The following is a 17,729-nucleotide window of genomic DNA, read 5'->3' as shown; positions in this document are numbered from 1 at the left end:
ATAAGCTTTTATCTTCAGTATGTCATATGAGTTATTGATTCTTATGCAATTTGGCAATTATACACTCCTGGTTAAACGTTTGGAATAATTAACATAAAAAAAAAACCTAATTTTATTCATGCTTTTATTTGATCAAAAATAAAGTAAAACAGTAATATTGTGAAATGTTATTACATTTTAAAAATGTTGATATATTTTAAAATGTGATTTATTCCTGTGATGGCAAAGATGAATTTTCAGCAGCATTACTTCAGAATTTAGTCACATGATCCTTATTATTCTAAGGTGGGGTCTCATTCAGCTCCCTAGTTCAGTAGTCAGGGCACTGATCGGGGAGTCGGCCATTTTAAGGGCTTTCTCAATCACAAAATCCTTCCAGTTCACTGGAACATTTGCTCCCTGAAAAATCCACTGCCTAGGGCTGCATTTCTCAAAAGCATTGTGAGCCTAAGTAGATCATGCGTGAGGCCATTGGTTGCAAAGGCTCTACAATCTACTTGGGCTCACGATCTAAATGCAGCCCTATAGGCAGTGGATCTGTAGTTCCCAGCATGCATTGCAAGGTACTGCATTAGGAGAGTAAATTGAATGATTAACTGTTATTTTATGTGCTTTTCATTAAAGGGAAATGTACATTTAGAGTTGTTTCTGTAACTGAATTTTGAGGTTACCATTGTGCTGAAGAGTAGTGCTTGTGCTTAGGCTGTGGGCACTCAAGATTTTTCTTAAATACTGTCATCTGGCTGCATATAATTGTTTATTATATTGTGCATAATGATGAATTACACTGTTGAACCATCTCCAGATATTAGTTTAGTACATCATGTTGATTAATAGTGTTTTTTACAGTTTTTTTTTCTTATAACGTTTTCAAGTCTTTGCCTCTTTTTATAAAAAAAACTTAACACACAAATCCAAGAATTGCACACACAAAATGCAAAAAGCCTCACATCTCTTGCAAAATAAAGCACTGCATTCAAAATATCACGAACACATCTCAAAAGCAAACATTTGTCTGACGTTGCAAACACCTTTGCCATAATATAATATTTTTGGATATATCATATGCACACAGTTAATCAAAACCTAAAGCTCTAATTTAATGAGCTCCTATGTACATTTCTGTACAAGATTGAAAGTAATTGGCAGAGAGATGTTGAAAAATGCACCTTAAACACGAAAGCAAGATTGAAACCAAACAATTTTTTTGTTTTACTCTAAGCATTTGTGGTTGTGAATACAGTATTACACAGTCCGAAAGAAAAGAAATATACATACACCATGTTTAGTTGGACAGAAACCAAACATAATTTTGGAAAAGGTGATTATTGGTGTGTCAAGTCAAGTCACATTTATTTATGCTTTTTACAATACAGATAGTTTCAAAGCAGCTTTACAGTGATAACAGGAAAATAATGCAACAAAGTTTGTTTCCAGAAGAAAATAGCGTCACAGTCCAGCTTAAGTAAGTTCAGTGATGTTTCATTTTTGTTGTAAAAAAGTTATTAATTTAGTAAATTTATATATATATATATATATATAGCCACTGTGCAGTAAACCATGTTGTCATCGTCCAGCTCAGTTCAGTTCTCAGATAATGGTGTCAATGCAGGCAGATCAATAACATTGTTGAAAATTCAATTTAAAGTCCTCAACTAAGCAAGCCAAAAGCCAACGGCAACAAAGGTGGAAAAAGTGGTCTTGTTTCCACAAACACCTAATGTAATAGTGAGTTCATTAAAAACATGACTTTCACTATTGCAGCTCATATTTAACGAACAATAGCATGCATATATGTACTAAAGTACTTAGCAAGGAGATTGTCACTGCATCAGCAACTACACAGTTACTGCTTTTAAATAAAGCAACAGGCAGTGTAACATCAGTGTTTCTCTGCTCATCTTTGACTGAAGCAGGCTCTCTCCAGCACAATGGTGACCCACAAAACTAATTAATTAAACTAATAGATCTCTCCTATATCATCTTTTGCAAAAACACATAAAACACTTCAGTTTAATATTTACTCTCCTTATCAGTTATTGACTTCACATAACTTTTTTTTCTATGAACTTTTACTTATATTTTTACTAATATATTGAAATTAACTTCTTTTGTTTAATAAATCTGACTGTTACATTTTACAGTATATAACTGTTTTTCTTTGATTTTACGGTAATCTACTGGGAGCTGGGTTTCCAGTAAACTGTTTTTCTACAGTTTTATGCCGTAAATTAATTTACAGTTGATTACTGTTAAATTTCACTTTACTCTGTTTTTTATTTTTTATTTAACACATTTAACCCTTTTAACCCCACCGCAAAATCTTCAGTTTTAAATGAACACTTGTGTGTCCACACTACAGAGTGTTGGAGTAACACTGAAGCAGTGTTGAAGTTAATAATATTAATTCAGTGATTAATTAAGTGATGTTTGAGTATGAACACCTTATGTTAACAAGCAGAATCACTGAAGGACAGAGGAACAACAAGAAGGTAAAAAAGCGAAACACAAGAACTACAACTGACTTCAGCCACAGAAGACATTAAATCTCTCAATATCTCAGCAGACGAGGATTAAACAACTCCAAAAAATAGCATTACCAGCTTCATACGTCTACAGAAATTCCTATTGAGAACTAACAAAGGTTTAGATGTTGTTTTGTTTCTGTGTCTAATCCCTTATCAAAAATGTGTTTAAAAAAAAAAAAAAAGCCCTTCATATTTTCTGGATGTCAAATCAGTGACACAATAAAAAAGAAAAAAAGAGACATTAGACAATAAAAGAGATGAGTGAATCGGACCACCAGATGATGATATGACCTTTAACAAACAGCCAATGTCATCTGATCCTGTTCTCTTTTTTTAGCTTTTTTGCCATAGCAAATGTATTTTAAAGACACAGCTATCGCAGCTAAAGAAAAAAATATTGGGTAACACTTTAGAATACTGTTCCTTCATTAATGAATAACTACACAGGAACAAATGAGTAATGCATTAGTAACACTATAGTAACTACTATTAACTAACAAGAAACTCTGATTAACGAATTAGTAAGTAATAGCGCTCAGTCGGATGTGGTAGTTCACTATTAGCTAAACAATAACTACTATTTTTCATACCTCACTGATGACAGATAAAAATTTTCCAAAAACATTTATTTTATTATTCTGCACTGCTGGATAGCATGATGTAGTGTCACAAGATTGTTATTACTAACAGCACATAAATATAATAAATGCGCATCATCCATTTACTCATAAACCTGATCAGATCTGCACTTGCTGATTACAGCATCATCAAGAAACATCTGATCATATTTTCACTCGCCATAACAAATGTACTTTATTAAAATACAGTTAAAGCAGCCAGAGAAATATTAAAAGAAGAGTAAAGGGTCAAGAGCTCAAATAAAGGAGCCATTAATCACGATTCTGGTGACTTAAATAAAACGTTCAATGAAACATCAACATCTAAACCTCTGTTAATTCTCAATAAGAGCTTGTCTATGTAGATTCATGATATCTAAAACATTAATGTTCAAACAAACTCTTTATTAAACGTCACTGGACTACATAAACACAAGTTAACAATACGTTTCAGTGTTCATCCAAACACTCATTTGTAAAAACACAGAAAGTAACTGGCAAATACACACCGACTACAGTCACATGTGACACATATCTGACACAAGTTGTGTAACTATAACACATTAGTGTGTAAAAGGTTTCAACACACTTCTGTGTAAGAGGAATAACACACTAGTTGTGTTAAAGGTAATACAAAATGTGTAGTCCTTATAAACACAGAGATGTGTTAAGAATCGACACAGGTTGTGTGCTAAATTTGACACAACATGTGTTGTCCCTGAGCACACACACTACATGTGTTAAAATCTACACAACGTGTTAAAATCTACACAACATGTGTTGTCCCTGAGCACACACACTACATGTGTTAAAATCTACACAACATGTGTTGTCCCTGAGCACACACACTACATGTGTTAAAATCTACACAGCATGTGTTGTCCCTGAGCACACACACTGTGTTAAAACTGACACAACATGTGTCATTTTTAACACATCTCTTTTTACAGGTTGTGTTGTTTTCAACTCATCATTTTATAAGAGTGTGCCGACACTCACCATCACTGTGAATGGTATGCAGTGTTTGCTATGTTCTCAAACAAACAGGCCAGTGTAAATACAAGCTATTTATATACAATATATTGTCAGTTGTTACATTTTAATTAAATTCATTTAAAAAAAACTGTTGTCTCTTCATGAACGTTTGTCAAAAGCAGCATTATCAGTTAGGGGTTCAAGTGTGAATAACTGAATAATGTCCAGTACAGTGAGTCTGTCCAGTCATTGAGCTTGAAACATTGTGTTGTACTTTGTGTGCACATGCATTCTGTACTCGACTATTGATTAAACGGTTAATATTTTTGCATCTGGCCCTTTCGCTTTATTTTTTAAAATGACACAATTTGTGTGTTAAAATGACTTACACATTTATTGTGTTAAATTTGACACAACATGTGTTGTCCCTGAGCACACTCACTACATGTGTTAAAACTGACACAACATGTGTCATTTTTAACACATCTCTTTTTAGAGTGTAGCCCATTAGTAATGAATCAAGTGTTACTACATCATTCTAAAGGAACTACTAATAATTTGGATCAGTATTCTAAAGTGAAAAACATGATAACTACCTAATATTGACTGAAGTCACTGTAAGCTTTTAAGGCTTTTGTAAGGTTTTGGATAGTAATGAATCAAGTGTTACTACATCTTTCTAAAGGAACTACTAATTATTTGGATCAGTATTCTAAAGTGAAGATCATGGGAACACACTAGTAATGACTAAAGTGTTACCAAATCCATTGGAAGGAATTGCTATTCAAAATCTTACAAACATCTCAAAAGCTTACAATGACTTCAGTCAATAGTAGGTAGTTATCATGTTTTTCACTTTAGAATACTGATCCAAATAATTAGTAGTTCCTTTAGAATGATGTAGTAATACCTGAGTCATTACTAGTGGGTTACCATTACCTTTTATTATAAATTATGCATTATTCATGTTAATTATGAACCTGTAGATAGTAGTTCTCTGGGAGGTATGAAAAAAATAGTAGTTCTTGATTAGCTAATAGTGAACTACTACATTCATCTGAGCGCTATTACTTACTAATTTGTTAATCAGAGTTTCTTGTTAGTTAATAGTAGTTCCTCATTTGTTGATGTGTAATTATTCATTAATGAAAGAACAGTATTCTAAAGTGTTACCAACTATTGTTCAAAAGTCAAGGGCCAAGAGCCCAACTAAAGCAAACACTGATCATGAACACTATCATGGTAACATCAAATGAAAATAAAATAACATCTAAACCTCTGTCACCTTTTAATAAGACCTTCTGTAGACGTCTGACAGAAATAAAGTCAAACTGGTTAGTAATAAGTGATGCTGGTAATGATGTATCCTGCTTTGCTTAGATCTTCGGAGACTGTATTTCATCTTCAGTTGATTTAATCTTTTTTTCTGTTCTTCTTGTTCCTCTTTCCTTCAGTGATTCTGCTTGTTAACAGCAGGTGTTAATCAGTGTCTGAATTAACTTAGAAAATTGACTGAATTAACTTTGAAATTGTTCACTCAGTCAAGTGTGTTATATTCTGGTCTTTATATTCACAGACTCCAGAATATCTTGTTAAACACCCAACGGGTGGTGGTTTATTAAACAATAAGTTTGAACACATACATAGAGAATTCACAGTGTAACCGCATAACATGCGAGCTTCATAACATGCGAGCCTCGCCGTGCATCCCACTAAACCGTCCGTGTGTGCAACTCACTAAAAGGTCCGTGCTGCGACCACAGTGTTATCAAGGATCCGCCTCATAGCACATTCCCACATGCTAAACAATCACTATTGTTACAAAGTGGACTATATTAGTGAACTAATGTAGGGAATAGTGAATGAGGGTATAGGGTGTGATTTGTCACACACCCACTAAGCAAAATGATGTCCGAAAGACGTCTTTTCAACGTCTTTGTCACAAAAATCGGACGTTGAAAAGACGTCCACTGAGGGTCTAGAATGAAAGTTGATATGACGTCTTTTTTCGACGTGTTCTGCACGTCCGATATAGACGTTCATCGAACCTTCGTACAAGGTTAAACACTAGTTCATATGTGGGCATTGTGGACATATTTCAACATCATTTATTGTCTCATTTAGACATTATTACTTTGACTATTGCTGTCAGATGATCTTAGTGAGAATTAACAGAGGTTTAGATGTTGATATTTATTTCATTTGAAGTGTCACCATTGTGGTGATCAGTGATTGCTTTAGTTGGGCTCTTGGTCCCCTTTCTTTATACTTTAATTTTCCTTTGACTGCTGTAACAGTGTGTTTGTGTATCACAATTGTTGTGGCAGAGGATGTCTATAAAAAGTTTGAGTGTTATCAGCTCAATGTTGATGATGACATAATCATCACAAAATGGGCATCTAATATTGTTTAAAGTTTTGTGTTTATATTTGGGATTAATAACCACCAACCTTGTGGAACTGCAATATTGGTGCCAAAAGCATTAAAATTATCACTTATTTGAAGGTGGATAAAAATCATGTGCACATGATGTTTTGAGCAAATGTATCAAATAGTCACACACAGACATCAAGATTTTGGATATGAATCACAACAACGGTGACAAAAAAAAAAAAAAAAAAAAAAGCTTCATCCTGCAATGCATGATGGGTAGCTTTCATAGTACAAAACTCATTCTTGATTCTCAAGCTTTTTTGTTTTGATTGTCACCGTTGTTGTGATTCATATCCAAAATCTTGATGTCTGTGTGTGACTATATAATACTCTTGCTCAAAACATGTGCACATGATTTTTATCCACCAAATAAGTTATAATTTTAATGCTTTTGGCACCAATATTGCAGTTTTACTTCGTAAAAGGGCATAATAGGACCCCTTTAATGAGACTGAAAAAGAGCAGCTTAGGTCAAAAATAGGACAGATTCTGTGGGTTGCAGAACAAACCAGACATTATGTTTGATGCAAGCAGCTTAGTATCAAATATAATAGATGCTACAGTCCAGTCTATTCACGAGACAAATACGGTCATTAGAAAGCTTCTCAGCAGGCACAGTACGTCAATGTGACGTCAGGAAGACGTTGGACTCCAACTTTTGAAATCATCATCATGTAATTGTCCCTGCTCTTATTCAGTGTCTAATGTTTTGATTATATAGGCCTTGTTCTTAATGTTGTAATAATAGAAGCCATTTAATTTCACAGCATGAGAGCAATGTTTTTTCCCAAAGAACATAAAGGATTTAAAAAACATTTAGTGCATTAAACATTTTCCTTTACATTATTACTTAGCCATCAAGAATCAGTGGATGACTCTCAACAATGGTGACAATCAATGAAATGCTTCATGCTGCAGTGCATGCTGGGTACCACCAATCAAAACTCACCCATATCTCCCAGCATGCATTGCGACATTAATAAACATATGCTCAGAGTTGATCTGATTATCTGGATATTTTGTTTGATTGTCACCATTGTTGAGATGCATATGCTGTTTCTTGATGTCTGTGTGCATCTAAGTACTGCCATAGATAAAATGTTTTTGTGCACTAAATAGTTTTAAAAACCAAGTATATTATTTGAAAAAATAAACACCGCTAGATACGCTGTAGAATCAAATGACTTCTATTATGAATAAAATAATATTAAAGCCACAAGTCCTTTATAATCATAGCATTAGACACTGAATAAGATCAGTGATTCAAGCAATTACACAATGAAATCAGCAATAACCAGCCAACATCACCTGATCTAATTTTCTCAAAGCTTTTTTAGCTACAACATTTGTGCTTTATAAATACACAATTATAGCAATCAGAGAAAATTTTATAGTAAAGAGTGAAGGGTCAAGAGCACAACTAAGGCAAACGCTAACCACCATCATGGTGACTTTAAAATGCAAAATATAATTTCATTAAACCGGAAATAAAATAAAGTAAATCTGGTTAGTTTTAAGTGAGGCTGGTAATAAGTGTACGGCCATGCATTTCACCTTTTTGTTTGGTTTATTCCAACCAAAATTCAACGACTGCCCAACGTTGGAGCTTGACATCAAACAAACATTGGATTTAGACATCAACCCGACTTTTATTTTCAACCAAAATCCAACGTCTGACCGACGTTGTAGTCTATATCCTGTGCCTGCTGGGTTAAATCTATAAAAGTGACTCTCAGGTTTCAGCGTTTGGGAAACAGTATTGCGCTGAACTTTATCGTTTGCAGTGATGCTTGAAAGTCTCCCTGATGGGGGAACACAAGGGGGGACATTAATTGGTCTCATGGGAGGAGAAGGGAAGTTTTATCCTCCCTGTTGGCAATAAGAGAATTATGGTGAGGAGTAGTACTCTGGCAGGGGAAACTCTGGCCCTTTCAGATAGACAATGTTATTTTTCTGGCTACCCTCTTTTCTGAGCTCACAACTGGAAATGCTGAGCTGAATGCTCCTCCGTTGGTCTGTGTGACGGATAACCACTTTGATTCCCTTAAGTCAACAAAACAGGTCACTGAGAAACGACTTCGACTGGAAATAAGCAGCATAAAGGACCTCAGAGTAAAAAGATAAAGAACGTACTCTGGTTGGACACATAAACTCAACTCGCTGACTGTCTTACCAAAAATGGAGCGTCTGCTCTGGTGTTATCGAAAGCACTTAGTGAAGGACTGTGGAAAGTACATTTCAAAAGACTGAACACTTTCAACTGCATATGCAACAACTGATTTGTTGTGGTAACTGTGGCCTTTGTTATATATGGTTCCTTTAATATATAACATTTGTATTCATATTTTCTTTGTTTTTTGTTTAAAGTAGGGAGATTGTTAACATGTTATTTCCCTTCTACACTATTCATAAAGGTGGAAAAATGTGGCAAAATATTTGTTTCTGATGTCTTTTTGCTAAAAAGTATAACAGATAAAGCATATCGGAAATATAACCACATGATTTACACATGATTCCAAAGAATGCTTTTACCATCACCTAATACATTAACCCACACTATTAGACCTTACCAGGTTTTTTTACAGTAAAATACTGGCAACACTGTTGCCAGTAATTTACTGTTAATTGTACAGTTCTTTACTGTAATCTACAGTATATTACTGTAAAAACGCACTAAATTAAAACTCGAGTTAATTAATTTCACTTGCAGAAACCGACTGCCTTAAATTGACCAACTGTCATTTAATTGTATTAACTAAAACGTATAATGCATAAATAATGTGAGCAAAGTATTACTGCGAACTTCTTCAATTTTAAACAACTAAAAACTATTGTACATAAAAATATTTCTTCTGGAGCAGCAATTACACAGTCACCCTCTGCTAGATAAAGCAACACGCAGCATATCATCAATGTTTGTAGATCTTCTCCTGAACTGAAGCACAGGCTCTACTCTTCAGCACAACGGTGACCCAAAAAACAAAATCTTACAGTAAACAGTATTTACCTGTTTTATAATTTACAGTTTATTACTGCTAAAATACATTTTGTGGGTGTGACTTTTTATCTTACACTGGTAACCCTTTCAACCCCACAGGAAAATCCACTCTACAAAGAGTAAAAGTAACACTGACGCAGTATTGAAGTGAGATAATTAAGTGAATATGTTGAATAATAAGTGAAAAAGTGAAATAAGTGAATGTTGAGCATTAGTGATGAACACCTGCTGTTAACAAGCAGATTCACTGAACACTGTAAAAAATAAAATCTTAAAAAAACGGTCAATAACTGTCAGCTAGGCTGCCAAACAAAAAACGTAAAAATAAAGTAAAATATCCTAATTTAAATGAAGTGCAAAAAACTTTTACAGAATGTTTTACAGAAAAACACTGTTATTTTACAGCTATTTCCTGAATTATTACGATCAAACACCTTCATTGTAAAAGAATCCCATAAAAAAAACAGTCAAATGACTGTCAGCAATGGCTGCCATACAAAAAACGTAAAGTTAATGTAAAATATCCTGATTTTAAATAAGTGCAAAATACTTCATTAATCTTTTCTAACAGAAACACAGTTATTTCATATTTATTTTCTGATTTTTTTTATTGAAAAACATGCAGTTAATTACATGCATGATTTGCTTTGACTATAAGTCATTTCATCAGCAACTACACAGTTATTGTCTGTTAAATAAAGCAAAACGCAGTGCATCATCAGTGGTATTTTGCTCATCCTGGACTGAAGCTCAGGCTCTACTCTTCAACACAATGGTGACACACGAAACGCACCGTACAGAAACACTTTAAACCCCAACAGAACATTAAACAGATCTCTCAGGATCTCAGCATCTTCACTTATTACAATCCAGACTTTATTTCTTTCATACTAACATTCTTATTGAGAATTAACAGTGGTTTAGAAGTTGAAGTTTTAAGAATAAAGTTTAATGTCACCATGATGGAGATCAGTGTTTGCTTTAGTTGGGCTCTTGACCTATGAGCTTTTCACTGGTTGCTTTAACTGTGTGTCTTTGATGCATAGGAATGCATGAAAAACTCAGATCAAATGATGTTGGTAATTTTAATGTCATCATATAGTGGCATGCTTTATTGATACCATCTGAAGTGTAATATCTGATTAAATTGCTAAATATGAGATGTTAATTTGCCATGATGAAACTGCTATAGTAGATCCTGCAGTGCTGTGATTCTCAGATTTTACGAAGTCATTATACAGAAAATGTATTGACAGGATCATATAGACTCTCAGACATCAAGAATCAGCGTATGAATCGCAACAACGGTGACAATGAAAAAAAAAATCTGAACTACTATAAAATCACAAAAATACTTTGTTGGTTGTCACCATTGTTGAGATTCATATATTGATTCTTGATGTCTCTATACTACTAAAAAAAAAAAAAAAAAAAATGAACCAACTCAAAACGTTTTCTATATAATATATATATTTTTTTTTTTAATTTCCCCAATATTTCAAGAGTCATGTGAAAAATTATGACATTATGGACTCTGTATAAAGTTAAACTCCATGTACATATTATATAACCTAAGCTAATATATTCAGAGATTTTACTGTCATATCAGTGAATCAGATCATCATATGATGTTTATAACATCACCAATGAATGACCAAGATAATCTGATATTTTTTCCTTCATTTACTGAATAACATAATTATAGTATACGTATATGGTATGATACAAATGTGTATCAAATACTCAGTTAAAACAGCCAAAAAACACAACAGTTAAAATTTTAAGGGTCATGAGCCCAACTCAAGCAGACACTGATCTCAATCATGGTGACATCAAATTTATTTTAAAGTTTTTTACACTTTATTTAAATTAGCATATTTTACTTTAATTTTATGTTTTTTTGTTTGGCAGCCGCAGCTGCCAGTCATTTGACCCTTTTTTTAAGATTTTTTCACAATGAAGGTATTTGATCATAATAATGCAGGAAATACCTGTGAAATAACAGTGTTTTTTCAGTTTATTTAAATTAGAATATTTGACTTTAATTTTATGGTTTTTGTTTGGCAACCGCAGCTGCCAGTCATTTGACCCTTTTTTTACGATTTTTTTTACAATGAAGGTATATGATCGTGATTATTCAGGAAATACCTGTAAAATAACAGTGTTTTTCAGTTTATTTAATTTAGGATGTTTTACAGTTTTTTGGGGGGCTGACAGTCATTTGACCATTTTATCATTTAACTGTTTTGTTACTGTTTAACTACAGATTATAATTGTAATTTTACATACATTTTTATGTAATTTAAGAAAACAGAAAAAATACTGTAAAAAAGCGCAACTTTTTTCTGTAAAATTAGAATTTTTTTTAAAGTGAAGGAAAGAGAAACACAAAAACAGAATGTAGAGAAGGAGCACAGAGATATAAAAAATCAGCACATATCTCTCAACAATGGTGGCAATATTTTATTTTATTTTATTTTATTTTTATTCATACTGCAGTGCATGCTGGGAGTTTTATCCTATCCTGGAACCCAGCATGTATTGCGACATGAAACTTTTGGTTGTCACCATTATTGAGATTCATATGCTGATTGTTGATGTCTGTGTCCAAATAAAAGCTGAGTTTAAAATGTTTGACTGCACTATATGATTTCAATATTCTTCATAATAAAAGTTTACAGAGACATTGCTGGATTTAATGTTGCAGATTAATAGATATATGATAAAAATTAAATCCATAAATTCAAAGCTCATATACTGGATGTGATTGAGAATCAGATATATCCAGAATGATTATGGCATCATCTCAACAGCCTAAAACACCTGATCATCTTTCTCTTGGCTTTTTCTAGTCATTTCAAATGTGCTTTATAAATACAGTTACATTAGAGAGAAACTGATGTTATAAAGTCAAGGGTCAAGAGCCCAACTAAAGCAAATACTGATCTCCATCATGGTGACAACAAACTTTATTATTTTCAATAAAATATCAGCAACTAAATATCTGTTAATTCTCAACAAGAACTTTTGTACATGTATGAAAGAAATCGTAAACTGGTTTGTAAACTGGTTTCACACTCAGTGTGGCTGGAAGTTAGTTGTAGTTCTTGTGTTTCTGTTCTTGTTTCTCTGTCCTTCAGTTATTCTGCTGATCAGGTGTTCATCAGTGTCTCAATTCACTCACTTCTTTTCATTCACTCTGTCAAGTGGACTATATTAGTGAACTAATATAGGGAAAAGTGAATGACGGTATAGGGTGTGATTTGGAACACAGCCTCTGAGTGTCGATTTTGAGCACTGTTAATTCACAGTATATTCCTGTAGGCTATTTTTGTTTTCTACAGTATACTGTTTTAATGGAAAATGGTATGATATTGTCTTGGCCTTTTTTTACAGAAAGGGTTAACAGTGCATTTATTGAGAAAATACAAAATCTTTTATTGTATTTTTCGGTGTACTCTTTTACAGCACTTTATTATAGCTGACAGTGTGCAAGGACGATGCTGTTAATCTAGGATTCAAGGCCAGGAAATTTAATATTGCTGAATATCACTGTCCTTGAAAAGCTGTTTTTGCGAAGTACATTCAGGATATTCTGAATAATATTCACCTGAAAAGTATTTGTATTATTGATAAGCAAATTTAAAATAAGCTGTATTTGAAAATACAATCAATGCATTTTCCCTCAAATAACACAGATCTGTTATCTTTGTTTCATTTCCAATTATAATTAGATTTATAATTTGGATTATACACAACTGACATAATGCAGCAGATTCTGAAGACTGCATTTACTTCTTTTGTTTGCAAAGAAGCAAAAACATCCACATGACCAAATAATGTGTAACGCCCATGCATAAACCCAAGGAGTGATGTGTAATTATGGTCAAGGGTGGGAGCCCATTGAATTCTGGGACAGCTAAAAATGGCCACTGAGAGAAAAATAGTGAGACATGTTTAGTTTGTCTGGGATCGCCTTGTGTTATTTGACAGTAAAATGTGTCAGTCTTTTTGTTAGTGTTTATGTTATCATTGCTGTTTTTTTTTGAATAGCATTCCCTTTTATTGAGCATATTTCAAAGACTAATATCGTTTTTCTTGCTTTGCTGTAATTAATAATTTGTTAAGAGAAGTTTTTCATGGGCCAGAGTTTTGAAATAAGGTATTTCAGGCGGTTGCTGTTGTTCAGACATTCCATAAGTTTGTACAAAATGTCCCCACAGAGATGGCAATATCCAAATTCCTTGTCCTTGTGTCCTTTGTTTGGTCCCCATGAGAAAAACAGCTTATTAAATCAATCAAGTGATTTTTTTTTTGAAAATATAAAAATGAAGAAGGTTTTCTGTGGTTGGTACACTGTAAAAAAAGAAATCTTAAAAAAACGGTCAATGACTGTCAGCTACGGCTGCCAAAAAAAAAACCGTAAAAATAAAGTAAAAAATCCTAATTTAAACAAAGTGCAAAAAACTTTTACAGAAATTTTCCTTAAATGTTTTACAGAAAAACACTGTTATTTTACAGCTATTTGCTGAATTATTACGATCAAACACCTTCACTGTAAAAGAATCCCATAAAAAAACAGTCAAATGACTGTCAGCAATGGCTGCCATACAAAAACCATAAAATTAATGTAAAATATCCTAATTTAAATAAGTGCAAAACACTTTTACAGAAATCTTCATTAATCTTTTTTAACAGAAACACACAGTTAAAACACAGTTATTTCACATTTATTTTCTGAATTTTTTACTGAAAAACATGCAGTTAACTACATGCATGATTTGCTGTGACTATACGTCACTTCATCAGCAACTACACTTACTGTCTGATAAATAAAGCAACACACAGCATATCATCAGGATTCCTCTGCTCATCCTGAACTGAAGCTCAGGCTCTACTCTTCAACACAATGGTGACACATGAAACACACCATACAGAAACACTTTACACCCCAACAGAACATTAAACACTGCCAGATCTCTCAGGATCTCAGCATCTTCACTTATTACAATCCAGACTTTATTTCTTTCATACTAACATTCTTATTGAGAATTAACAGAGGTTTAGAAGTTGAAGTTTTATTGAAAAGAATAAAGTTTGATGTCACCATGATGGAGATCAGTGTTTGCTTTAGTTGGGCTCTTGACCTTTTAGTGTTTAAATTAAGTTTTTCTCTGGCTGTTTTAACTGTGGTTTTCTGATGCATATTAGTTATGATAGGAATCCAAGAGAAACTCAGATCAGATGATGTTGGTCACTTTTTAGTGATAATAATCACCATGTAATGTCCTGCTTCATTGATACTATCTGAAGTGTAATATCTGATTAAGTCGATAAATATTAGTTGTTAATTTTGCATGACAAAATTGCTATAGAAGATCCTGCAGTGCTGTGATACTCAGATTTATGAAGTCATTATACAGAAAATGTTTTAACAGGATCATATAGACTCACTCAGACATCAAGAATCAGCGTATGAATCACAACAATGGTGACAATGAAAAAAAATCTGAACTACTATAAAGTCACAAAGGCTTTGTTGGTTGTCACCATTGTTGATTCTTGATGTCTCTATACTACTAAAAAAATAATGAACCAGCTCAAAACTTTTTTTGTATAATACATAATTTTTTTTATTTTATATTGTTATAATACTGATGACACAATATTTCAAGAGTCATGTGAAAAATTATGACATTAACGATAGACTTTCTATAAAGTTAAAGTCCATCTACATGTTATTTAAGCTAAACTAATTAATTCAAAGCTTCAGTTAATCAAATCATCATATGATGACTATAACATCATCAATGAATGATCAAGATCATCTGATATTTTCTCCAACATTTATTGCTACAACAAATGTGTATCAAATAGTTAAAGCAGCCAGAGAAAAACAAAAGTTAAAAACTCAAGGGTCATGAGACCAAATAAAGCAGACACTGATCTCAATCATGGTGACATCAAATTTATTTTAAAGTTTTTTACACTTAATTTAAATTAGCATATTTTACTTTAATTTTATGTTTTTTTGTTTGGCAGCCGCAGCTGCCAGTCATTTGACCCTTTTTTAACGATTTTTTTTACAATGAGGGTATTTGATCATAAAAATGCAGGAAATACCTGTGAAATAACAGTGTTTTTTCGGTTTATTTAAATTAGCATATTTTACTTTAATTTTATGGTTTTTGTTTGGCAGCCGCAGCTGCCAGTCATTTGATCATTTTTTTAACGATTTTTTTTACAATGAAGGTATATGATCGTGATTATTCAGGAAATACCTGTAAAATAACAGTGTTTTTCAGTTTATTTAATTTAGGATGTTTTACAGTTTTTTGGGGGGCTGACAGTCATTTGACCATTTTATCATTTAACTGTTCTGTTACTGTTTATTTACAGATTATATTTGTAATTTTACATACATTTTTATGTAATTTAAGAAAACAGAAAAAATACTGTTTTAAAAATACGATAAATTTTCTGTATAAAAAATGTGAATTACTAGAATTTGTCATTAATGTCACAATACCTAAAATAACAGCTGAATTTTTATTTTACAGATATTATTTGTAATTTTACAGTGTTTTGACTACAATTTAAAATTAAAATTAAAATTACATTATTTTCTGTAAAATTAGGATTTTTTTTTACAGTGTAGGTTTAGAGGTATAGGGTAAGTGTATAATATATACTTATACGCTTATACAGTATAGGTACACATGGAAAGTCCCCATTAAACACGTTGTGAAGGCCAAATGTTTACAAATGTCAACATGTCCAAAACTGACTTGTGAGGACATTTTAGTTATCAATCAGCCAAACCATGATTTGCTTTATATCTACTCATATCAAAAGGTCACTTTCATAAATCATTTTGATATGACAACCAATGTGAAAATAACGTGTGTTTATTTGTGACCACTAAAGTGGAGCGGGTAAACTATTGTTCCAATTATTGCCGTTATTGTCGATATGACAACCAATGTGAAAACAATGTGTGTTTATTTGTGTTTATTTGAGAAGTTTTTCAGTAAATGTGTCCAAGCTTAATTTCTGTATTTATATATATACAGTATATATTAAAGGATGTTTGAATCTCTGATATTCTTTTCTCTGTTCCTTTGTCTGTGTCTGTCTGTATTTATGTCTCAGATTTTACCTACCTCAACCCACATCTGTTTCTCACACTCCCTTGTTCCCATTCCAAGGCCTTTGGAGTTTGCTGAACTAGCATGTCTGGGCAGAGCATGTGTGTAGAGGCTTGGACTAGCATGTCAAGACACATGCACTGAGGCTACATATTTTGTGCCATTTCAACATCATAAATGCTCGCACACAAAACATGAATTTCTGAGTAGTTCCAGTCGAAAAAACTTTTCACATTTTAAGGACAATTATCGAACACCCAAAGTAGCCTCTTTGTATTATTACTATTGAACACAGCAGCAGCAACAATACTAGAAGTAACAGAGGAGCAACTAAAGAGGTAGGACACCTTTTATAGAAGTTTTAAAAAGTGGCAGGAAAGATATGTGATACAGTATTACTACTAGAGGAATTTTTTTAATTACTTTTTATGATGTTTTCCCCCCTTTTCTGCCTTTTCTACAGTCTTTTAGAACAATGTAGATGCCAAACATTTGTCTTGAGAGTGCCTTACCTTGTGTAAAATAGTATTTGATTTTGCTTTATAAAAATGTTCATGATGCATATAGATTTTTTTACACACCTTCACATTTGTGGAATACTGTTTAGTATCTTTTCCGGTATCTTTTCCGGTTTAGTATCTTTTAGTATCTTATCTTTATCTGCCAGATTAGACAGCCAATTCTGCTGCTTAAGGGTGTAATCTTTACACATATGCACAATGCTCCGTGTTCTTTGACGGTTTGGATCTCTGCTTAATATGATTACTTGAAACTAAATATTTCGGTAACACTTTATAATAACTGCATGCTATGAAACATTAGATAAGCATTAGTAAATAGTTAATTCATCATTTATAAAGCAGTAATAGTCAATGTGTTAATAAATGCTTTACTAACACGTATCCCTACTGTAATTCATGATTAATTCAGGTAGGCCTAGTTATAAAACATTTGTCAGTTAGCTATTTTTGTGAGCTCATCTAAAGTGAGAACTATTTATGCCTTGTACCTTGCATATGCATATTAATTT

At 32.8% G+C, this 17,729-nt stretch overlaps 1 protein-coding gene across 1 annotated transcript in view; it reads left to right on the top strand.

The window, feature by feature from the left end:
• The first annotated feature begins 16,790 nt into the window (after positions 1-16,790).
• Positions 16,791-17,729, top strand: part of amotl1 (angiomotin like 1) — a 38,875-nt gene continuing 37,936 nt past the window's right edge. The window contains exon 1 of the mRNA XM_079885917.1: positions 16,791-17,037. The gene's annotated coding sequence lies outside the window, so the exon portion shown is untranslated. The remainder of the gene's footprint in view (positions 17,038-17,729) is intronic.

This window comes from Squalius cephalus, assembly GCF_949319135.1.
Source record: "Squalius cephalus genome assembly, chromosome: 11".
Taxonomy (NCBI): domain Eukaryota; kingdom Metazoa; phylum Chordata; class Actinopteri; order Cypriniformes; family Leuciscidae; genus Squalius; species Squalius cephalus.
Note: the sequence above shows the minus strand (reverse complement) of the source record. Positions and strands in the feature narration are given on the sequence as shown.